At 36.6% G+C, this 18,357-nt stretch overlaps 1 protein-coding gene and 1 long non-coding RNA gene across 4 annotated transcripts in view; one reads left to right on the plus strand and one right to left on the minus strand.

Moving 5' to 3' along the window:
• Window positions 1-18,357, minus strand: part of B3GALT1 (beta-1,3-galactosyltransferase 1) — a 503,619-nt gene that overhangs the window by 269,211 nt on the left and 216,051 nt on the right. The window lies entirely within an intron of this gene.
• Window positions 5,214-18,357, plus strand: part of LOC140624126 (uncharacterized) — a 44,781-nt gene continuing 31,637 nt past the window's right edge. For both annotated transcript variants that reach the window (XR_012023655.1, XR_012023654.1), the window contains exon 1: window positions 5,214-5,311. This is a non-coding gene — a long non-coding RNA (uncharacterized lncRNA). The remainder of the gene's footprint in view (window positions 5,312-18,357) is intronic.

The raw sequence follows: 18,357 nt of genomic DNA on the forward strand, positions 1-18,357 counted from the left end.
AGTAATTTTATAAAATTTCAAGTGTACAGAAAATTTCAAACTACTCAGTTAGCAGTTCAATTATTTTCAGTTGTCTAACATATGTCTTGACTAACTCATCTTGGTAGGTTTTCTACAAAAAACCTTGTTTAAGTTCAGATGTGCAGCAAGAATAGTACTGAAATTCTTATTGTTAATTAGAATCGCAATTTGCTCTTGATCCTTGAAAAGTTAGGGTTAAAAAAAAATCTTGTTCCATAGCTTGGAACTTTGGTATCTGAACTGAAGCCTAATCTAAGTACATGATCAAGGCCCATATGCTTCCAGAAGAAACTTTGCAGCACATCTTTGTGTTAGGTGCTCTGGTTAAGATCCAAGTAAGATTTCTCTTCTTTCCCAGTTAAGCACCAATTATGTCTTTGTCTGACAGTTGCCCTTCAGTCAGAAACACAGAATTTTCACAACAGAATCTTCTATTTGCCCTCTCCAGGCCTATTAAATGCCTGCCAGCAAAAAGTGTTATTTAATAAATAGTGTTAAGGGAAATCCCGTTCCTATGTGATCTGAATTCCAGGCTTGTGTCAAGTTATATGACTGGAAAGGTGCACATCTGAATGATATGTGATTCTCCCACTATAGAATCACTGATACAGAATTATACTTTCATGTTACTGCAGAGCAATTACAAAGCAGATACAAGAAATATTATGCCAAGAATTCTTCTGTGCTTTCTGTTGAAGCTCCTATCTGCTATGTTGTTTAATGTCTCCTATAAAAGTCTCTTTTCCTCCTATGGTGAATTTCTTTTACACTGTGATACCTAGGAGAAATGAATCTCTTGAAGAAATAGAATGCTTCCTTTCACCGGAATGAGAATTATGTAACTTAACATTTTCTAAAATAGTTTTAAAAGAAAATTATTGTGGAGGATGTTATTATGTATGAAAAGTGAAAAAGTCTATGCCTGTGAATCTAAATTTGTTTAACAATTGAACCAAGATTCAAAAATTGAGGAGGTTTCTTTTTTAACTGTAGGATGTCCTCAAGACTTTGATTTGCTAATATGTACTCTGAGTCTCTAACAGGGAGATTTAACAGCCACATATCCCAGCTCACTGAAACATATAACCCTTGTTTTCAGAGCACGATTAAAATCTTTCCACATAATTAAAGAACTAAAGAAAAATCTAAATGAATGCCATTTAGATTTGAATGCCAGGATCACACTTTCTTGCATTCCTTTTGACCTAACTGCTAAGAAGCAGAAAGTTAAATACACTACTCAATCACAATATCCAAAAGACCTCTTTAGTTAATATAATTCCTCCATCACATTAAAAATTATAACGCTCTTATCATTATCCACTACAAAATCTTAGAAGCAATAAAGTATAAATGCATGAAACTTTAACATTTATAGCATTATTGAAAACACTGTGAAAAACATGCATAGGGACAGTGGTTTTCAAAAATCAGTTTACTCATCATCACTGTTACTATCATTTCGCTTTATTTAAAATATGAAACTTCAAGAATGATCCCTTTGTTCAAGTGATAGGGGGAGCTTCATACATCCTTGAGATGGCCTTGGATTATTAAAACCAAATAAAAATTCCATGCATAATAAAAGAGAACTCCTATATTTAAATCAAAGGGTTACATTCTTTGAACATTATTTAAAAAAATAATCAGGTATTATTGTCTATAGTCTTGCAGATTAATTCTAATTCTTATTTTTTTAAGTTGTAAAATACGGTTTCCTAATCATCAAAGCCACTATCCTAATATCAATTTAATATTAGCCACACTCTTCAGTTTTAAAAAAAAAATCAGATTTTATTCAAGGAAGGGGACACCATTCCCCTTTAATTCAGGCTCTTTACAAGTACTATTTCAAATCTGTGTCCACATAAATCACCAAAGAGCTTGTTAAAAATGTAGATTCTATGGGTCATTTCCCAGAGACTCTGATCCAGAGTCCTGGAATCTTCATAGTTAACAAGTACCCCCAAGTGAGATGGTGGTTTATATTTTAAAAATTGCTTTTGAAGAGATTGTTGCCATGAGAGAGAAATTTTAGTTGTACTTAATTTCCTTCCCATTCCAAAAGGGCCTAGACACTAGTGTTACTTGGGAAAGGACTTAAAGTTCACTCAGTACTTCAGCATAGGAATGCCCACCCTTCCTTCTAACTGCCATTCCGTCCACACATAAGCAGTGCATTTTGTTCAGCCTGGACATGTGAGTTCTGGACCCAGCAATGTTGTTAACTAGTCATGTGGCCCAACCAGCAAATCTCATAACTTTACTTCATGTCATTCAAATAGAAGACTGGATTACATCATTCCAAAAATCACAATCAGTTTCAAAGTTCTGGCAATCAGTAAACTTAGATTTTTCTTTTTTCTTTTCTTTCTATGTTATTTTTTCTAATCTGTAGGTTTTCAAAATGAGCTTTAAGGGTAGGTTTTATTACTGTTGTTTTGTTTTTGTTTTTGTTTTTTTCTGATAACCTGACTTGTCTTTTTCAGAATACCACACATTGTCTCCATTTTCTTTCAGAGATAAGACATAAAAAAACATAAAAAATTTGAGAGCATTGTGACTTCATCTGGAGCTCAGTATTACTCCTCTTGACCTCACTTGGTAAGTCCACTGGGCCAGACTAAAAGGTTTACAGTTCGAAGCAACAAATATAGCAATAACAACAAAGAATGTGATTGAAGGTATTGAGAGTTTCCCCCCTTTTTTCTTGAACTGGCAAAGTAACTGAATGTAGGTACTGCTTTATAGTTTGCAAAAGATGTAGACTGAATATACAACTACTGTGAAAGTGACACCGCAAATAAGGTTGATTCTTCCTTTTTTAGGGTGAAATTTTAACACATGCTCTACTTGGCCTACAGTCAAGCCAGTGATCTCTGTTTATGTGGAACAGAAAAGTCCATAATGATCCTTTGTTTTAGGTGAGTTAAATAAAACAACACTTTGTCTTCTATACCATCTTTGAAGAAAAAACAACAAGCATCTGTCACCTGTGGGATGAAGTGTTGCCCACAATCACCTTGATAATCAGTGTGGGGCTATGGCTAGAGCACAGGCTTCTCTGCTCCTGTGTTCTGTCCTCTAAACAAACAAAACAACAAAACAAAACAAAACACCCCAACAAACAAACAAAACAGGTGCCGCCCTGTGTCCTGACAAGTAATGGTTTGTTCTTGATATCCAAGATAAAATGTTTCTCTGTTTTACTAAAACTTTTAGACCTAAACAATTTAGGTATTAAATAATACATATAAAATCTAACATTTCAAGCAGGTATAATAACTTCCATTCTGTAGCCACATATTTTATTACTTTGCATTAAGATGACATGGTTTTAGGTGAGAAGGTAAAAATATCTGTAACTTCTTACTAGAAAAGGTGAAATTCTTGGCAACAAAGAATACTTGTTGATCAATATTTGTAATTCATAAAAGTATACAATATAAGGTGTTTAAAATGTCTTCAATCTGTCTCCAAACTCACTTCATAATTGACTTTGGTATACAAATAAAATTAGAAAAAAGGGAGAAAAAAGTCGTGTGTGTTATATAGAGAGCTAGCTTATATCACCACCGATTCTGGAAGTAGATATATAGCATTATTCTACAATTAGAGTTATCTGCAATTTTTAGCCAAATGGCTCATTTTAAGGGATGAGCTCTAGAATATGCAGAACTGAACCTTGGCCTAATCCAAGAGCATATTTCCTCATTTCTCCCTAAGCGTCACCTGTAAAAGTGGCACACTATTACCTACAGAAACCTTATACCCAGTAAGGAGTAAATCAGTTTTGCCACAAGAGAACAATTATTCCTAAATGGCAGCCTGAAGAGAAGCATACCTATAATAACCATTCCTCACTGAAATTGCAGTATAGGAAAATGTCCCAAGTACGGGCATCATGGATTAGTGAAGATGAGGATGGCCAGTCTATTTACTGTTTCTGCAATGCTTTCATGATTATTCCCTCACTGTCTTACCTCTAGACTTTAAGAAAGCAGTGAGATTTTTGAGTTTAAATATTTTGATCACAATAAAACCATTTTTATTAAAATAAAAGTTTTAAAGACTGGAATTTATGAAAGATTCTAAAAAGACTTCGTTATGCTACTGTAATCTCCCCGTGGCATCCTTATATTACATTTTTAATATTTCCACTCGCATGCTTGACAATAATTGTTTCTAAAAAATTGTACTCCCCACAATTGTGCATTATAGATAGAAAAATTTAGAAGTAGAGCTTTTTCACATTAAAGAACTTTAAGTGCTTTATTCAGTTCTTATAAGAATGGTTAGCTTCTTCTATTCCACTGCCTCATTTGTGCTAAATTCTAAGCATTGTGATTAAACCATATTCTTTTTATCTAACCTCTGAGTAGGTGAGTCTTCCATAATTATTATTTAAAATATATTCTAGATTATGTTATTGAGCGCTTCCACATAGAGAGATTTTTCTTTTCATTACTTTTCCCTCAGATTACCAATGAAAATGTAAAAGCTGTATTATATTATGTTATGAAAAATGGTGATTTACAAATAATTGGTATTTGGCCTTGGTCCCTTCCACACTGTCCCTGGGAACCATGGAATAATCCTTGGCGATTCCATCCTGTTGAATTAGTTCATATTTGACTGATGTCAATAGCTAGAGAATGGCTCAACATGCATTCAAAGAGTCTGGTATTTCATTATCGTCACGGAGTCATTGTGCATGGTGGTATAATCAAAATCCATTCAGACTCAGATGATTATTCAATACACTTTCGAAGGATTCCTTTCTCCTTTCATCCTTTGTACATTTCCCAAGGAAATAGGATATATCAACACAGCATATGGTAAATGGAATCAGTCATAGCACCACATTGTATCTTCTATCATATGCTATTTCACAATATGACATGCTCAAGTTCTTTTCTGATGAACACTGTAACTCCTAATATAGATTTGGCAATAGCTCTTGCTTCTTCCCCTTTCATAGTCATCCCTGTCATTGCTATTAGCCTATTTTTATGTCTGAATAAAAGCCTGTGTTTCTTACTGAAATGCAGCTTTTTTATAACAGTGTATAAAAGTAAAATGTAAGCAAAAAGATGAAATAGCTCCAGATGTGGTAATTCAGTGACAAGTAGTTGAGCTATACACTGGTAAGAAAAAAAAATGCCCATAAAAGATTGGATTTTACTTTATCCTAGAAACACATAGTGGAAACAACGGGGACTTTGCAGTTCTTTCATGCCTTATGACTCACTGTGTGACCTGGGGGGATGTTAGTTCTGAAATTAGAAAGGTAAGAACACTCATTCCATGACACTGCAGTGAAATTTATGTAAGATCATGTGTGTAAAGTTCCCAAAGCACAGTGCCATGGCACAAAATGTAAGTGCGCTGCACTCAATAGCTTTCTTGTTCTTATGCCTTCTACACTTCTTAATGCTTCCTGAAGATTTCCCAGATAGATTGGATATAAAATGTGAATTTGAAAACTGAAGCCTACACATGTCTTTCATGTACTGTCATGGCATAGTTCAGTTAGTTGAAAGATAAGCCTGTCATACAAATAATCACTCAGCATGTTATGTTATTATCATGTCACCTATTTTAAGGTAGAAGATTCAGAAGATAGGCCTATGCTTCTTACCCTATGTTTCCTTGCCCTATACCATGCGTGTAATTATTTAATAAAAGTTATATGATGAGTTGCATATTTTGTGTGGTGACCAAATGACAGGACACGTAAAGAAATATTATTAAAGAACACAAGAAATTAGCTCAGGGTATTAAAGGTACAAAATACCTTTCAAGTAAGTCAAAAGAAAATTTGATTCTCAGTATAGTTTTACATTTTGATGAGGAGAAAATAGAGGATAGATCTAAAGTAATCATCAAGCAAATAAATAAAATGTCTTCTATGAAAGATTTGCTGTGAGCTTCATGGATTAGCAATGAGAATCAAGTGTGAAATCTAACTTTCTAAAATATTACATATTCTCATTTCATACACTCATTTTCTTCACATCAGCCTTATAATCTAAGGGGAGAGAAAAGGACAAAACTAAAGGTATGTATGTCAAGGGGGCAGACCATAGGAATATTATTTGCATTATATTGGTTCCTGAAAGTACTGGTTTTACAATTCTTAGTGTTATCTTGATCTGTTATCTAATCATTTAACCCTTGGTTCATCCAGCCACTATGTCCTGAGCACACCTTCAGTGAGCTGACACCAGGCCAGGTGCTTCTCTGTTTAAGGATATTGTCTTTCTTCTCAATCACTCTTACAGGTTTATTATGAACAGGGTGGCATGTTCCAATTATTTAACAACTTGTACCAAGTAGGAAATAACTATTTAGAAAGGATATTTCTTAAGCATTTACTACATATTAGGAATGATACTAAATGTCTATATACATTAGCGTCATGTATTCCCTTAACCAGCACAATGTAAGTACTACTCTTACTCCCATTTCAAACCGGAGAACACTGAGATTCAGAGACATCACTTGCTCAAAGTCATATATTTGCAGGTAGAAGGGCCAGAACTAGAATGTAGGCCAGTGACATAGATCCCACAGAAGAAAATCTGTACTCTGGTGAGTCATGGTACAGCTTTTGCCTCATGGATGCCCTTATTTTTTGACATTTTTCCTGCACAGTTGTTGACTAAATGTACCATATAATTATGCCTCTCATATCTGTCCTTTTACCTTCTTTTCAATCACTAGGAAAAGTGATTGCAAAATTTGTTTTCTGAATTTCAGAAAATTACATCAGCTTAAATGTTCAGAAAAAATGCCTTGATGATTAAGAACTTCATATCCATAGTTATAGTTCCAAAATTATAAGTTTAAATTGGGCCTGAGGAAAAGATCTGCCAGGGAATTAGAGCAATTTAGGGCCAAGAAAGATGGAAGTCCTTATCATTTTATAGATGAGGATGGAAAGCCCAGAGGATTCTTAATTGTTCCCAGAGCCCAGTGTTAGCAGAGCCAAGAGAGGAATGTAAACATAGGACTCTACATGTTTTCTTGGAGGTACAGAAATAAAAGCAAAAATGACCAGTAGTCAAGGGTTCCCTAAATCCAAGTTCTGCCACTAAATGGCTATGCTGTCTTTGGGTAGTCATTCATACTTTTTGGGTCTCAGTTTCCTAGGGTGAAAGAGCATCTTCTTATTTTTGCAATTTTAGTTTGTTTCAAACTGTAACATTTTATTATCCTGAGTTTCATTACATCATGATCAATTTGGTTATGTCAGACAGACATTATTACTATTCATTCGTGTTTCAGCCTACCACCATTCTACTTCCAAATGCAAATACTGCCCTCATTTGCTCTTTTGAGACAAAAAGATTTTATGCTAAGATTTAAGTTTTGTTTTGGATTTGGTTGTCCTTGAAGCCTTAAAAAATATCGACTAGAGTAGCTTAAGAATTCTTTTCTGTATAAGGATTAAATATCTTAATAATGATGATACAATAAATATTTGATGATATATTTTGGTCACATAATGAGGGATAAAATAATACAATCCTGAAGATGTTTAACAACACATTCAAGTACTGAAGCCCTGATTAAGACTGCTTTTAAATAACAAGGAATCTAGATAAAGGTGACCAGTGGAGAAATTCAAGGACTTAAAGCACATTTTAAAAACAGCAAAATGTGATATACCATATAACTAAAAAAGAAACTATCTTGCCTGGAAATCCAGGCCATTTTAATACTCTTTGTCATTTTAACTGGCTTTCTCCTAAAAAAATTATTTCAGGAAGGGCTCATTAGTGTCCTTATAGAAGACCAAAGCCAACTAGAATAAGGGGACCTGGAAACACATTCCAAACTTTACTAAAATGTAACTTTAATATAGAAGAATTTTATTTTACAGTTGGACTATTTATAATATTGGTTCCAGAGGGCAGCCCCCATGGCGCAGCGATTTAGCGTGCTTGCAGCCTGGGGTGTGATCCTGGAGACCCAGGATCGAGTCCCGTGTCAGGATCCCTGCATGGAGTCTGCTTCTTCCTCTGCCTGTGTCTCTGCCTCTCTCTCTCTCTGTCTGTCTCTACGAATAAATAAATAAAATCTTTAAAAAAATAAATAATATTGGTCCCATGGATGAAAGAGTATTAATAATAGTAATAACAACATACACTTAAATTGTGTATATTGTGTGACAAATACTGTTCTAATATATATATGTATATATATATGCATACACATTAAATTTCATGTTGTACATTTATTTTACTGTTTATCTGCTTTATAGTAGTCCTACTGAGTAGTTTACAAGTTTTAAAAAGATATTTTACTTTTATATTCTAAATAAGTAGTTTTATTTAATTTCATTAAAACTGATAAATGTAAGGTTGTACATTTCTGGGTTTCTTAATGTTTATATGAAAATATCTTTGCCTAAACGGTTGTGCTTGCTATGTACCATAGAATCTGGAAATGTCAGAACTAAAAAGGAAATTGGTAATCATGTATTTGAGGAGTCACCAGTACACATGAAACGAGCATTTTACAACTGAGATAATGCAGGGTCAAAGATGTGAAAGACTTCCAAGGTCATCCAATTAGCTAGGGGTAAAGTCAGATCTAGTTCTTTTTGCTTCCAGCACTAAGAACTTTCTACTACAAGCAAAATCCATGTAGCTACAAACTTAGTAGTAACTAGCAATAAAGATAAAGTTCTAAAAAAAAAAAAAGAGCCTTTTTACTACAAGTTTTAAAACCCTAGGACATGATAGAAATGTTCCATAGTCTATTTAAAATACTGGGAAAAGAAGCACTTTCAAATAAAATAGTAAAGTTTTAATATAAGGACACAGCTTAGGGGGTTGAGAACCCCTCTCCAGTGTCCCTTCCAGTATATCCTCAAACCTGCACATAGGGGAGGCACAGAATTACTTCTCATATATCCAAGTCATGATACGTATCTCATATATCTGTCCAAGTCACCCCTGATCTTAGTAGGGCCACTGTTAGCTCATATGGTGCTTTGAGTAAATTTAGGAAAAATTTCTTCCTCTGGATGGTTAAATTAGAAAAAGATACCTCATATGGGTGATCTGTAGCCCCTCAGGCACAAGATGGCTTTGTGCCAAGAAAAATGTATCCTCTTCCAGGAGTGTGCAGGTGTCCCCAGAGCACACTGCTTAGAGAGTCAACCAATGGCTCTTCATCTCTCCCTGCTTTTATGGGATACAATACACAAACTACACAACTCTGTGTAGTGGTCTTGCTCTTGGACCTGCTGTCTGTCTCATGAATTCCCTTGGAGATTAAAATGAAATGTTGTGGTTGTAGAGCCCTCCACTGAATGCCTCTTATCACTTTGTCTTCTAAGTCTGAGAATGTGTTCCTCTACTTCTTGTTTAAAGGCAACATCTCCACCAATGCCTTCTATCTCATCTCCTTCTAACTCAATCAAACGACATTATTTTTTGGCTTATCTGTTTTCACCTTTTTCTGTATCCTGACTCCTTTACCATTTATAATTATTCTAGGTAGCTGATCACTAAAACTCTCCTTTTCCTCCTGGGCACACACATAGACCACATTTCCCAGCCTTGCTTAAGGCCAGGTATGCTTTATGACTAAGATCTGGCAAATGGGCAGGTGGATGAAAACAAAGAAGCTGCATGTGGGCCTAGCCTACAACACTTCTCATACAATCGATCATGTTCTCCATTGTTTGTCAAGTAAAGACGATTTCAGTAGTTCTGTGGGTTTTGGGAGATAGCATGGTCATTACACCAAAGAAACTTGGTCCCTAAATAACTGCAGTATGGACCACTCATGCCAACCCTCACCAGACTGTAACGGAAGTGAATACATTTTGGGGGGTTAAGTCACCGAGATTCGGCAGTTGTTTTTCATGGTAGGCCACTGAATTCCACTATAAAATGTACCACTTTCCATTTGTCAGGCTCTACTGAAGAATCAGACCATCACTACAGGCAGCTATCCTTTACGTGGTATAGGAAATTCAATGATACCATGCCTTCTCACTCTACTTTCAAAGACTTCAAGCCTTTAGGATAATGAAAAGTAACTTCAGCTTACCCAAACATGTGAGAACATCAGTAATTCCCACCCTTTCATGCTGATATTGTAAAACTAACTCAGCCTTTTGGGTTTGACATACCTTCTCCATGATTGAAAAAGGACACAGGGAATTTGGTTATTCTTAGTCATACTACTACAGGGTATTCTTGAAAGAAAAGTAAGTTTCCAGAGACCTCCTGCATTTTAGATCACAAAATCCAGTATGTACGCTTTAAACTCTATAAATTTCCCTCCAAGTACTCAGGCTCTCATTTAAATGATAATAAATGTCGTTAATCATTTTTTTGAAAATGTATGCATCATACAAAATTACCTCATTATCTGAGATGAACTTGCATATTCCTTTTGTTTTCTCCCACTCCCTTAGTGGATAGTAATGCAAAGAGATGACAAGGATGTTTACTTTTGAGATTAGAACCACCTGTTAAAATTAATTTCAAGTTGGTGGTAGGATTAGTAGGCTCAAAGCAAAGTAGAAAATGGAAGGAAATATTACTATTGATCATCAAAGACTAGAGTAGAAAATTAAGACCTGAAACCTTAAAAAAAATATTATGGTGAATATATCAAATTGCAAGGTAGGTCTAGCACAGTTGTTCACCAGAGTGAAGAATAAGAGCATAGAGTATTTTTGAAGTACTTTTTCCTTGGAATTACTTCTGTTTTAGAAAAACTTAACATAAACACTAAAAGGAAAAATGAAATTATGGGCTTTTAACAATATTTTTGAGGCTAAAATCAGGTTAAGAGAAGGAGGCAAATTTCCTAAGCTTTTTACATCATACAGATTCATATTCTCTGACTGTGTAAAATACTTGCTGTTTGATGCTTAGGTCAACTACAAGGTCCAGGAAAACATTTGGTCCCACAGACCACATGGTGCTGAGAAACAGAACCCCAGTGACAAAATGGCATCACGGGCAAGGAGAGAAGCTGGTTTCTGCCTTTCAGTGACAACCCCACACTAGGGGAGTGAAGTATGCTTGTTATGTATAGTTAAGTCACTTTTGCCACCATCCCAGGGATATAGTTGAGAGTACAACATAGCAAGGGAAAGGGTAATTATTTGCTAATTTGAAGGAATTATCTATTAGTGATTTTAGTGGCTAGCTGCTAACTGGCAGGGACACCACTTAAGTATGGTACTGCATTTTGGGCAGCAGGAAAACTGGTATGGACACCATTTAAGAGAAGAGCATAAAGTGATTTGTTAATTCAAGGCAGCAACATGCAGTGGAGAGTCTATGTTCTGAAGGCCGTGGTTGGTTCTAGTTCAATCTCTTTTAAGATGAGCATTCTAGGAAGGTTATTATGCTGGTTATGAACTCCTTTGATTCTGTTTCTTGTTTTGGAAAATAGGATACTAATACCTCCCTCACAACTTGGTGAGCTACACACACACACACACACACACACTGCTGGTTTTAACTATTATAAATAACTACATTGATAACAAACATCAATAATTCATTTAACATAGCTCTCTAAGTATTTACTGAGAGGCTTGTACATTTTCAGTACTGAGTTGGAAACTATAAGTGATTCTAAGAAGTGGTTGGACCTTAGTCTCAAGAAGATTACAACTGTTTGGGGAGTCAAGATATACTGATGAAGCAATAAATATTAATACACAATCATATGTTATTAAAAGGGAATGTGTTTTTTAGGTGATGAATAATAGAAAATGAGAGGTAGGCCTTGAACTTGGTGAAATATATTCCTGAACAGGAGAATATTAGTTATTAAATAGTTTAATAGTATAGTTTAATACTTATAGTTTATAGTTATTGAATATTAAATATTAGTTAAGAAGCAAAAGACAAAAAAAAAAAAGCATCCATTCAAGTTAAGTCCTTTGAGATTTACCTTAATTCTAGGAATTTAGTTGGATAGGTTTTGCTGCATATGACAGAAAACCAAAATTAGAGTGATTTAATTTCTGATTTAAGACAAAAAAAAATCTCCCTGTCTCTCTCTCCCCCACTTCCTCATCCCTTCCCCACACATCTGGAAAGACAATCCCAGGCTAGCATAGCATCATCTCAGAGTCAGACTTCAAGTTCTTTCTATCTTGATGCATCCCCTTGCATGGTACTGCATTTCAGGCAGCAGCAGGAAGGAGGGGAGGGTGGAGAAAGGCTCACTTCACCTCTTTTAAGAAGACATTCTGGGCAAAAAAAAAAAAAAAAAGATATTCTGGGCACCTGGGTGGTTCAGTCAGTTAAGCATCTGCTTTCGGTTCAGGTCATGATCCCGGCCCACAAGGGGCTCCCTGCTCAGTGGGGAGCCTGCTTCTTTCTCTCTCTGCAACTCCTCTTGCTTGTCCTTTCGCTCTTTCTCTCAAATAAATAAATAAAATCTTTGAGAAAGAAGAAAAAAAAAGACATTCTAGATATGAACTATATTTCCTTTCACTTCTCATTTTCAGAACTTATTCTTATGGCCATATTGAGACATAAGACTCTGGAAACTGGATTCTAAGCATTTATTAGAGAAAAAAGAAAGGGCATAGATGGTAGAGTGGGGAGTAGCAGGGAAAATGAACCTCTAGTAGGCTTGGTTTCTCTTTTCATTTTCCTCCTCTAGTCAGAAAACTAACACTCCTAGAAAAGAGTGGGCAGAAAGAGAGTAGAACTATATTCCCTTTCCAGCACTTTCACTAACTAGGTAAGGGTGGTGCCTCTCTCTCCACTTCCTTTCTCAGCTGAAAAATGAAAGTGAGGTCTTGTAACTGATCTGAAACTCTCTAGATCTATCATGGGTAAAATCAGACTGATGGAGCTGGAACTGGTGACTTTACAAATGAGGAAATGTTCAAGAGTTTAACACTTAAAAGATTAGATTAGGTTGCTGAACTAGAAAAAAGTTTATAGTCCCAGAGTCATGAAAGAAGGGGTTTCCTTCTGCAGTGATTTTGGTTCTGGTACAGAGAGCCAATGGAAATCCTCATTTAGAGGTTGCTGATTTGATGCTTCATGAGCCTCAGCAAGCACAAAATTTCATGCAGCAAAGTCTGCTGGATCTGATTCTTTTTGGCAGACAGCTGGAGGAAAGTGGGGAAAGAAGTTAGAGAACTTAATTCCTGTCAGATGTGGTCACTCACTACCACTGGGACTTTCAGCCAATCATCTAACATCTTTAGGTCTCAGTTTTACTAACAGCATCATTTTTGTAGATATCCCAACAAAATAATGTAAAGACCCAAAGATCTCTCACCTTCCTACTCAGTGATTTGACAAAGATGTTAATGTACAGATATACAAGTTAGGCTGCCTATGTAGAAAAAAAGGACCCAGGGATCCCTGGGTGGCGCAGCGGTTTGGCGCCTGCCTTTGGCCCAGGGCGCGATCCTGGAGACCCGGGATCGAATCCCACATCGGGCTCCCGGTGCATGGAGCCTGCTTCTCCCTCTGCCTGTGTCTCTGCCTCTCTCTCTCTCTCTCTCTCTCTCTGTGACTATCATAAATAAATAAAAAAAAAATTAAAAAAAAGATAAAACCAAAGAAAAAAAGGACCCCAAATAATCCGATGAAACACATGGCTGCTCTCCAAGTGGAAGGTTCCAGGAAAAGCAGGATGGCATCCAAGGTAGAGCAACTCTATATGGCACTGAGACCAGGGATGTGCAGCAGTGGTGGGATCGAGCCAGTATAGCTAAGAGCCCTGCTTTCTGAGCAAGTGAAGGATTATTTCCAGTAGCCTATGTGTCCAGCTTATGGAGGCTGAACAGCAGAATCCAGGATGTGATGCTGAATGCTGGAGAGCAGCTAGGGACCATGGGGGCGTGGGAGTGAGGGAAGGGGAAATGGAACATGAAGAATGAGGATACATCTTGACCTTGAAGAGGTTTGGCTCAATGCAGAAACAATGGTGAAAGGACATTTGTTTTCTAGTGCTAAGAATGCATCATGTTCCTCCAGGTTGGTGTTTTGAGAAGATGTTAAATGGTACCATAGGAGAAAATATGGGTGGCAAGAAAATTTAAGGTCAAAAAAATTATAGCAGTGTTATGGAGAGGGATATTCTATATTAAGCAAGAATCTATCACTGTACATGGCTGACACATCTGGATGCCAGAATTATATGAGAGCTGAATCAGAATTTCTTTTTCTATTTCCTATGAGTAGTGAAGGATAAACTTTAACCCAGAGAGGTCTGGCCATTGCTCTTTGCTTCTAGAAGGTGATCTCTAGGGCCCTGGAATATCCTGCCTAATAGGAGTGTCTTTGTTTGCCTGGGGACTTTGGTCACCAGTCTAGCAACATGATATGCGATGAGGCTTAGAAACCACCATATCGGGGAATCCCTGGGTGGCTCAGCAGTTTGGCACCTGCCTTTGGCCCGGGGCGCGATCCTGGGGTCCTGGGATCGAGTTCCGCATCGGGCTCCGGGCATGGAGCCTGCTTCTCCCTCCTCCTGTGTCTCTGCCTCTCTCTCTCTCTGTGTCTATCATAAATAAATCAATCTTGAAAAAAAAAAAAAAGAAAAGAAGCCACCGTATCAGTTTTGACCTCTGGAGGAACTAGAAACTAAAGTTATTATCCCTAATTTCCAGGAGGGGGTAGAAACTAGAGGTCAGCCATGTGGGCAGTCTGTGATTGAGTCCCAACAGAAACTCCAGATACCAAAGGCTGCACTAAGCTTCCCTGGTTGGCAATACTCTTTGAGTTACTGAGTCTCAATGTTGAGTTGTTCATCATGGCTGGAAGAAGGCCATCCATTACTCCTCAGGAGAAGATAAGTGTTTTGTGTTTCAAGAAAGAAGAAGGAGCTTTGTGTTTCAACCCTGCCCTGGCTTTGCTATGTCTCTTCCTTTTGGTGGTTTTAACTTCTATCCTTTTACTACAATAATAAAACTAATTTTAACTGTAGCAATTTTTTGAGCTCTATAAGTCATTCGAGTGAATTATTGAACCCAGGGGAGTCCACAGGGATTCCAAACTTGTAGCCACCTGGTCTGGGTAAAGGGAGGGGGGCCCTGAAGATCTCTGAATTTACGACTGGTGTCTGAGATAAGGGCAGTCTTGTGGAGGGCTGTGCCCTCAGACTTGCTGTTTGCCAAACTCACTGCAGTTGGTGTCAGATGTCTTCTGTCAATTTGGCAGTCTGTGGCCTGTACCCTTAACTTTGAATTTGAATAAATCTGGATACCCCTCATCTAAAATCTCCTTCCCCTCTTGGGTCAGCTGGATCCTTCAGATTGACATTGGCCATTCAAAATCCATTGTCCTTCTCTTGTTATTTTTAAGGGTAGCCAATGTACTTATCTGGGCCAGGTACTGGATCAAATTTGGTCAAAGTCAATCATGACAATTTTGTGTTCTGCTCTCCCTTTAACATGAGTCTCCATGTGACCTAGTTCTGACTATTGGGCCCTAAAAAGATTTCTGCTGGGGGTGCTGGTATTCTGGGAAATTTTTTGCCTTCCTGATGAGAGAATGCATATAGCTTTTCTCCTGTTGCTGGTTTGTCTGCCTTGAATGTGACATAATGCCTAGCAGGTGGACCATAAGGCTATATAAACCTACAAGACTAGGAGAGTTAGATTGAGCCTGGAGCACTATTAATACGTTTGAGCCACTGCAGCTACCTATTTCAGGACTTCTGCTATATAAGAAAAATACACTCATACTTGTTTATAGCCTGTATGTATCTGCTTCTCTGTTGTTTGTAGCCAAATGCATTTATGATAGGTACAAAGAAAGAAGAAAGAGGTCAACCACCATGTTCAAAGTCATAGGTGTGCCAAGGCTCCCATGACTTCCATCCCAACACCTTCCTCCATACTCCTTTATGCCCTGTTTTGTCCTTATGAATCATAATGAGCTTAATTTCTACATACTATTCTATATAGTAAATGAAACAGCCTTCTAATTAGAGAAAGTTAAAGTCATATACAGCTCAATGTTCCATTATCAGACCCTTAAAACCATAAACTGAATGATCAATTTGCTTTTCTAATAATCTTTATTTTTTAAATATATCTTTTCCCCTTGACTTTCACCAACTCCCAATCTCAGTGTCCCAGTGATTTTGATATGTGGTGCATAATCATGTCGTAACCATTCATGTTAAAACTACTTTATTATAATCCCATCCATCAAAGCATTAATACTTCTAAAGAACTTCAAAAAGTTTATTGATATGATCTCAGCTGACTAAAAGCATCTATGTCACCCTTGTTCAAAATAAATTTATTTCTTGCTTGATTTAAAATAAACATTAAATTCAAAAAATAAATAAATAAATAAATAAAATAAAATAAAATAAACATTAAATTCACTGCTTTTCTAAGTAAATACTAAGTAGACTTCTTCGACCATGTTGTTTATTTACGAAAACCATCATCTGAGTTCTGGAGGATAATTCCCATAAAAAAAAACTCTCTGTTATTGACCAAGCTGAGAGCATAATTAGTATATATTTTCCCTCTAAAATGTCTGAACTGAATAATGACTAATAAATCAATCACTTCTGAGTCTCTCTAATCTCTTAATGTTTAATTAGGAAACATTAAGACTATTTCCAGTGAGAAAGTACATTTTCTACAAGACTTCTATGAGACTATTTCCAGTGAGAAAGTACATTTTCACAACAAGAACTTTATTTTTTTAAAAAGAGTTTATTTACTTATTTGAGAAATAGAGAGAGTGCACCAGCAAGGTAAGAGGCAGAGGAGGAAGCCCACTTCCCCATGAGCAGGGAAACCCACACAGGGCTTGATCCCAGGATCCTGAGATCATGATCTGAGCCAAAGGCAGAGGCTTAACTGACTGAACAATCCAGGCACTCCTGCACACACTGAGAACTTGAAGCTCCCCTTTCAAAATGTTTTACTCTGGAATATTTTTCTAAATGTATGGTGTGAAAATTACGACAGCATAGATGTGAAGAATGTCACTGTCAGTCTCAGAACCTACCTTTCTTTCCTTTCATCTTAGAAAACAAAAAGCCTTAGTATCAAATCATATATAGATCTCTAGAATAGTACAGGACTAAAAAGACTTTGCCTACCCTATATAATCCATGCATTTTAAAAAACAAGATACAAAAAGCAGAATTCCACTTTGCAGAGTTGATTTTCCATCAACATCCTGGTCACATCTTTAAGAATAAAGTACGTTTATACAAGTAGACCAGTGATTACTAGATTCATTTAAAATACTCTTCTATTCCTTTGTAAAAAGCATTCTGCTGAATTTATATCTCATCTTATGGCATAAAAACAAGTAAAGGCTTCTAAATCACTATATATAGTTTTGTCCATAAGGAAGAAACTATGCCAGTGCTTTTTCCTTCTTCCAAATATGGAGATATTCAGGTGGAAAAGATAGACCCTGACTTGCCCACATTTTAACAGAACAAGCGTACAGCAAAACCACCATCTGGGTTCCCCATCACAGTTATATGGTTCGTAGGATACCTCACAGCAGAATTACTTCTTAAGGCTTATTTTAAATCTTGAAACTTATCTTAGAAAATTGAATACAACTGAGTTAAATTGTTGAAAACGCAAAAAGAATAGAGATAAATTATGAAAGGGCAGATCCTTCCCTTTTTCTTTTATCAGAGTAGGTAGAAAAATTATCTCACATCATTTATACAGGATTATCAGTGAAATACATTTGTCTCACATTTTAAAGGGGTATAGAGGCAAATGTAAAGAGTTTCAATAAAAGCAGTATAAAACAGTTAACAGTTTGGGTTTAAACATTAGTTCAGAAGAACTTATAATTTTTAAAAGATTTTATTTATTTATTAATGAGAGACAGAAGAGAGAGAGAGAGAGAGAGGCAGAGACACAGGCAGAGAGAGAAGCAGGCTCCATGTAAGAAGCCTGACATGGGACTCGATCCTGGGTCTCTAGGATCAGGCCCTGGGCTGAAGATGGCGCTAAATCGCTGAGCCACCTGGGCTGCCCAAGAACTTATAATTTAAAATGAAAAATTTAATGTTTTTTTTTTTTTCCCAAAATATCCCTCTAAGTTCAGTGTCATTTTGTTAATATTGCCATTAAGTAATGGAGCTCAAGTAGCTCCTTCGGGGACATCAGTCAGCAAACAGATTCAGGAACAAAAGCCTCATGTTGTGACCTCTAAACCCAATTCCATTTCCAGTAGATGATTTGTCTTTTGGGGTAATAGGTCATATTTGAGAGATTAACCACTATGGAAATTCAAAGCATAGGTTAATTAGGAATAACAAGCTACATAATTATGCCTTATGGAGCCACAACTAGAAGTATGGTAAGCTGGGAGACAG

Source organism: Canis lupus, chromosome 34 (assembly GCF_048164855.1).
Source record: "Canis lupus baileyi chromosome 34, mCanLup2.hap1, whole genome shotgun sequence".
Taxonomy (NCBI): domain Eukaryota; kingdom Metazoa; phylum Chordata; class Mammalia; order Carnivora; family Canidae; genus Canis; species Canis lupus.